Raw genomic sequence first — 7,538 nt, 5'->3', positions numbered from 1 at the left:
TTACCGCAAAAACTGGATGCACTTCATGTACAAAATGGACAATCTCTTTCGAAGTATCAGGGTTTCGGACGAAAACTCATATGTTACAAAGGCATTTCATTTTTTAAATAACCTAAGCATTACCAAATTGAATATAATGATAAAACACACTAATATTAAACATAAGAAAAAAGAATCACTGAAAAATCTATTTTCAAAGTTAAGTTATTCACAAACTAGTGATTCACACAAATTTCAAATAATTCAAAATTTAAACTATTCAAATTTGAAAACTACCGGCACTAACAGAAAGTTTGTAATTTTTTGTACCTAAAGCAAAAATATTCACAAAGAAACTCTAAATACAGAAAAAAACAACTCAAAAATAAATAAACCAAAAATAAATAAAGCAAAAAAAATAAAAAAATAAAAAAGCCCACCTACTGGGCCAGAGCGGCCTGCATACGACTAGAAACCAACAAGTAGTTGGGCCAGGATGCAGGCCCGCAAGCCCAGTAGGCCCACAGGCAGAGTAGGAGAGGTAGGCCCAGAAGGCCTGCTTTTGAGAGGAGCTCAATGCAGTGCCGGCGCCGGAGGTGGGACTAAACTTCTGCGCCCCTCGCCTGGCAGCGCACCCCCTTTAGTACCGGGTCGTGGCTCCAACCGGTACCAAAGGGGGGGGGTCTTTAGTACCGGTTGGTGTCACCACCCGGTACTAAAGGGGGGCGCTTCCCGCCGCTTGGCCTGCCAAAACAGACCTTTAGTACCGGTTGGTGGCTTCAACCGTACTAAAGGGGTGTTCTATATAAGAAAACACTTCAAAAAAATTCAGTTTCTCATCTCTCCCTCTGCTTCTTTCTCCTCTGCCCCGTCGCCGCCGCCCCTCGTCGCCGCCCCCGTCGCCGTCCGTCGCCGTCCCCGTCGCCGTCCGTCGCCGTCCTCGTCGCCGTCCCCGTCGCCGCCCCGGCCGTCCCCGTCGTCCCCGTCGCCGCGCCCCGCCCCGTCGCCGCGCCCCGCCTCGTCGTCCCGTCGTCCCCGCTCGGCCCGTCCCCGTCCCCGTCGTCGTCGCCCCGTCCCCATCCCCGTCATCACCGCCCGTCTCCGTCCCCGTCGCCGCCCACCGTCGTCGCGCCTCGCCGGTGAGCTCTGCCCCGGCCGCCATGTCCACACACACACACATTGTTTTTTAGTTTTTTAGTTATAAATTTTAGTTATAGAAATTTTTCTGTTTTTTAGTTATAGAAATGTTAGAAAATTTTCTGTTTTTTAGTTATAGAAATATTAGAAATGTTATAGAAATGTTAGTTATATAGAAATGTTATAATTTTTTTTGTTTTTTAGTTATAGAAATATTTATAGAAATGTTAGCAATTTTTTTGTTTTTTAGTTATAGAAATATTAGAAATGTTATAGAAATGTTAGTTATATATATAGAAATGTTAGAAATTTTAGAATTAGTTTTAGCTAGATGAATTAGATTAATGTCAAATTGTTAGAATTTGCATATAGAATATTAGTTATCACAATCCAATCATTTAAAAAATGTTACTTTTTGCGGGCATATAGTATTTGTTCTCGACGATGCCCGGCCCGCATCCTCGCCGTCGACCCGTTCGCGACGACGTCCGGCTGACCCATGTCCGGGACTGGGCTTCGCCGGGCTGGCACTGGGAGGTGCTACCTGGAGGGGCGCGTCGCTTGGTGAGGAACCCGGCCTCGGGTCCCGTCGTCGACCCTGATCTCCTTTGGTGGCGTTTGCGTGGGCCACATTCGGTGCAGAGGGAGCCGGCCCTGCCGGAGGTGGTGCATCGCCGTGTCAGGGAGGAGGACGAGCACGTCCATCGCTACATGGCTGCTATGGACGTCAGGTTCTCCAATACCTGGCAGGTTCTTTGGGCAGGTGACCGGAGATATGATCCTGTGATGGTTCCTTCTCTTTGGGTGTCCACCGCCCGCGCCCCAAGAACCGCGAGTGGCCTAGATTCTTCTATAGTATTCGATCTTTATTAGCTACCTAGCCAGTGATGTATTCGATATATAATATTCGAGACGATGTATTCGAGATTATATATATTATTCGAGACGATGTACTCGAGATTATATATCATTCGAGACGATGCATATTATGTACTATATGATTCAGTTTTTTCTTATTGATTGCATCCATGCATTGTAATTTAAATACTAAATTGTTTTATATTTCTTCTGTATTAGTTAAGTAAAAGCTATGGCGGACAATACCGGTAGAGAGAGAGAAGAGGAATTGTTCGAGATCATACGCAGCCCTCGCAGGCTAGATGATCTGAATGAAGCAGATGACGGCTCCCAATATCTGAACAATACCGGGGAGGGTGATGATAAGATATTCGATCTCGACGACCGAGCTGATGAAGTCATGAACTATGATTATGATTATGATGACGCAGACAATGTTTATGATGACACAGACAATGTTGATCTTGAAATAAGAAAGACTACCGGCGAGGTATATTTATATAAGTAGGCATCTGGTGATCATCACATGTTTTTATTTATTTGAAGATATATTAACGAATCGATCTTTCTTCTTTCAGCCCTCCGGCGAGCAAATCTGCTTCTACAGACAGCAGGACAAAGCGAGGCCCGGGCAAAAAGTTGAAGGAGGGTGTAAAGTACAACATCAACTCCATCAAAGCTAATGGCGAACCCCTCACGCCTAAGAACATTGCGAACAATTGGACTCGTCAGTGTGGAGTTCTTGTGAAGGACCAACTCCCGATCTCCATTCAAGAATGGAAAGAGCCAAAAACTAAACGTCCAGATGTTACTTGGGTCGACGACAGAGCAAAACAAAATCTTTGGGAATCTCTGATGGAACATTTCACCCTACCAGATTATTTCACTGATGCAGATGTGCAGAAAGTCAAGGACGCTGCTCTTAAGAAGATGACAATTGCATTCAACACCCACAAGAAAACTGTATGGGCCAACTACCTCGCTGCAGAAAGGAAGACACCAGAAGTCAAGGGAACACTAGAGAAGCAAAGAGAACACTGGCCCGCTTTTGTGAAATTCGAGGAATCAGAATTATCTAAGGAACGGTCGAGAAAAAACAAGGCCAATGCCGCAAAAAAGACGCAGTTCCATAGGCTGGGGCCAGGTGGGTACGCGGTGGCAATGCCTAAGTGGGATAAGTCTGAGCAAGAGATGGAGGATGCAGGGGTCACTCCGGTTACTAGGAACTGGCCCCCCAGGTGCAGAACTTGGTTCTATGCGCATAGGGGGGCGTTGGACCCGAAGACAGGCCTGGTTTCGAAGAAGGCAAGTCTAAAAGGAGCCGAACAAAAGTTACTTGACGCAATAGAAGATGCTCGAAAGGGGGTGTTCACGCCCAACAGAGAGAACGACGAGCTTACGCGCGCCCTAGGAAATCTTGAACACCCGGGAAGAACACGAGGCAAGGGCGTTATTCCCTGGTATGAGGGCTTTTCGGAATGGAACGACGACTACAGGACCCGTGCAAGAAAGAAGATGGAGGAGGAGGAGAAGAGGAAGCTGGAGGAGGAACAGAGGAAGCAGGACGCAGAACGCCTTCAAGTCCTAGAAGCAAGGCATGCGGACTTGGCACTCAAATTCCAGCAGCAGTAGCAGCAGCAGACCGACTCACTTAGCCAGGAAAGGGGGTCTCAGTAGCGGCAGCAGCAAGCGGATGATCGTCCAGCATTGGATAGCACCGTCCCATCCATGCCGAGAAGCAGCGTTGGTTCCGCCCCGGGCGACGCACTGCTGGATACATACCCTGTGGATGACATCATAGAGAACACTAACTGTGAGCTACACTTCAAAATGAAGAACATATCCATGAAGGTGGCGGACGCCGTTGCTTTTACAATTACCCCCGAAGCAACCTTCCATTGCACCCCGATTCCAGCGGGCTATGCTCGTGTCTTGGTTGATGAGGTGGTGGACCCATATTCGAGGCTACAGCTGGACATTCCTGGAGGTGACGACGAGCACACACTGGGAGAGGCCATACATCGTATCATCGTATGGATAAAGGATTGCATCGTCTTTCGAAGTCCACCGACACTGCGTCTGCCGACTCCTCCTCGAAGTCCACCACCGAGTCAGCAGACTCCCCCTCCTCCAAGTCCACGAACGCGTGAGTGATAATCCCCAAGTGCAGGGAATCATCGTAGCAATTTCCAAAGGTGGAAGTGATAAGTATGGAGTGTCGAACCCACAAGGAGCTAAAGGTAAGATCAATATTCTCTCAAGCCCTATCTGCCACTGATACAACTCTACGTACACCGAACGTTGCTTCCAACTAGAAACGAGAAATAAAACTACGTTGTGGGTATGAAGAGGATAACTTTGCATGGTATCGGAGAGCTAAAATATAAAAGTAGGTACTGTTATCATAAAGTTAGAATATATTACTAAATATTATAAATAGCGAGTGTGGAATAATGGTGGATCGGTGTGCGGAATTGTCCTAGGCAATCGTTAACAAGACCGGTAATCACTATTGCAGTTTCATATGAGGGAGAGGCATAAGCTAACATACTTTCTCTACTTGGATCATATGTACTTATGATTGGAACTCTAGCAAGCATCCGCAACTACTAAAGATCATTAAGGTAAAACCCAACCATAGCATTAAAGCATCAAGTCCTCTTTATTCCCATACGCAACAATCCCTCTTACTCGGGTTTGTGTTTCAGTCACTCACCAACCCACTATAAGTGAATCATGAACGTATTGCAACACCCTACAGCGGGAGTCCCTCACGCTTGCGCGACACGGAGGGCACCATAGGACAGCAGCAAAATAAAACATACAACTCATACCAATCTAGATCATCAATCAACCCAAAGACAAAAGATATCTACTCAAAACATCATAGGATGGCAACACATCATTGGATCATAATATGTGGCATTAAGCACCGTGTTCAAGTAGGGATTACAGTGGGGTGTGGGAGAGTGGACCGCGTAAAAGAGATGAGGATGGTGATGATGATGGTGATGTTGATGAAGACGATCACCGTGGCGATGATTCCCCTCCCGATGACACTCCGGCGCCGCCGGAAGAGAGGAGGAGAGGTTCCCCCCTTGTGCTTCCTCCTCCATGGCCTCCACCCTCTGGTTCTTGGCCTTCATGGTGATGATGGCCCCTCCGGGATACTCCTCCATGGCCACCGGTGATGATGGCCCCCTCCGGCAGGGTGCCGGAGAGGGCCTAGATTGACTTCTCATGGCTACAGAGGCTTGCGGCGGCGGAACTTCCGATCTAGGTTTCTTTCTGGAAGTTTGGGTATATATAGAAGAGTTTTGCGTTGATTTCACGTCAGGGGGGTCTCCGGGCTGTCCACGAGGTAGGGGGGCGCGCCCCCACCCTCGTGGGCAGCCCGGGACTCTTCTGGCCTGCTTCTGGTACTCCGTGGGCTTCTTCTGGTCCAAAAATGATCTCCGTCAAGTGGCACGTCAATTGGACTCGGTTTGGTTTTCCTTTTCCGCGATACTCTAAAACAAGGAGAAAACAGAAACTGGCACTGGGCTCTAGGTTAATAGGTTAGTCCCAAAAATCATATAAAATATCATATAAATGCATATAAAACATCCTAGAAGGATAGTATAATAGCATGAATACTTCATAAATTATAGATACGTTGGAGACGTATCAGCATCCCCAAGCTTAATTCCTGCTCGTCCTCGAGTAGGTAAATGATAAAAGAAATAATCTATGAAGTGTGAATGGTAGCAAGTGCTTAAGTTTGACCAATGATAATTCTAATCACTATTTCTAGCATCATTATATGTCATAACAATAGCTCATCTCATAAAACTTTTCATGACCAAGTAACAAGCTATTCACATGTCAAAGTATAGATCATAAACTTTCTTGAAACTAACAAACTATATTCTCAGTCATCAAACAATTGCAATTCATCTTATTTTCAGGAAGGGTCTATGTCAGAGCTTTGATTTAGCAAACTCCACATACTCAACTATCATTTAATCTTTCACAATTGCTAACACTCACGCAATACTTGTGGTTATGGAGTTTTAATCGGACACAGAGAAAGATAGGGGCTTATAGTTTCTCCTCCCAACCTTTTACCTCAAGGGTAATGTCAACAATAATAGCTCATGCTAACTTACATCCAATTAGATATATATATCAGGATCCTTCCAACATCATGTGCTTGCCAAAGGATAAAATGTAAAAAGGAAAGGTGAAGATCACCAAGACTCTTTCATAAGGTAGAAGATAAAAGTAAAAGATAGGCCCTTCGCAGAGGGAATCAGAGGTTGCCATGCGCTTTCAGGGTTGGATGCACAAAATCTTAATGCGAAAGAACGTCACTTTATATTGCCACTTGTGATATGGACCTTTATTATGCAGTCCGTCGCTTTTATTTCTTCCACATCACAAGATCGTATAAAGCTTATTTCCTCCACACCAATCAATCATACATATTTAAAGAGCAATTTTTATTGCTTGCACCGATGACAACTTACTTGAAGGATCTTACTCAATCCATAGGTAGATATGATGGACTCTCATGGCAAAACTGGTTTTAAGGGTATTTGGAAGCACAAGTAGTATCTCTATTTGGTGCAAAGAATTTGGCTAGCATGAGGGGGAAAGGCAAGCTCAACATATTGGATGATCCATGACAATATACTTTATTTCAGATATAAGAAAACATAACCCATTACGTTGTCTTCCTTGTCCAACATCAACTCTTTAGCATGTCATATTTTAATGAGTGCTCCCAATCGTAAAAGATGTCCAAGATAGTGTATTTATATGTGAAACCTCTCTTCCTTCAATATTCTTTCATGAATTGTTCAAGTGACCAATTCTATGTTTGCTAACTTTCAATAAGTTTACTACCTATACTTATTATGTGTGAAGTCATCACTCCCCATGTTAAAAGCATATGAAACATATATAAATTCAGGTTTAAGTCATTCAATTTTTCAACCATTTACTCAATATACGTGAGGCACACGAGTAAATGACAAACTACTCCAAAAGATATGAGTGAAGAACACTGAGTAGTCAAATAATTAACTAGCCATGGGAGGATTCTTTTTCATTAAATATTTCAGATTCAATGATTTTATTCAAACAACAAGTATAATTGAAAATACCTCCAAGCAAAACACATATCATGTGACGAATAAAAATATAGCTCCGAGTAAGGTATACCGATAGTTTTGAAGACGAAAGAGGAGATGCCTTCCGGGGCATCCCCAAGCTTAGGCGCTTGAGTCTTCCTTGAATATTACCTTGGGGTGCCTTGGGCATCCCCAAGCTTAGGGTCTTTCCACTCCTTATTCTCCTCATATCGGTATCTCACCCAAAGCTTCAAAACTTCAATCACACAAAACTTAACGTAACTTCGTGAGATAGGTTAGTATAATAAAGAGCAAACCATTCACTTTGGTACTGTCAAAGACAAGGTTCATAATTGTTCTCACACAATGCCTACTGTACCATATCATTTCTACAATTTATATTGAGGAATATAAGCCATAGAAACTAGAAAACAAGCAAACTATGCAATG

Source organism: Triticum aestivum, chromosome 5D, assembly GCF_018294505.1.
Source record: "Triticum aestivum cultivar Chinese Spring chromosome 5D, IWGSC CS RefSeq v2.1, whole genome shotgun sequence".
NCBI classification, from domain to species: Eukaryota; Viridiplantae; Streptophyta; class Magnoliopsida; order Poales; family Poaceae; genus Triticum; species Triticum aestivum.
Note: the sequence above shows the minus strand (reverse complement) of the source record.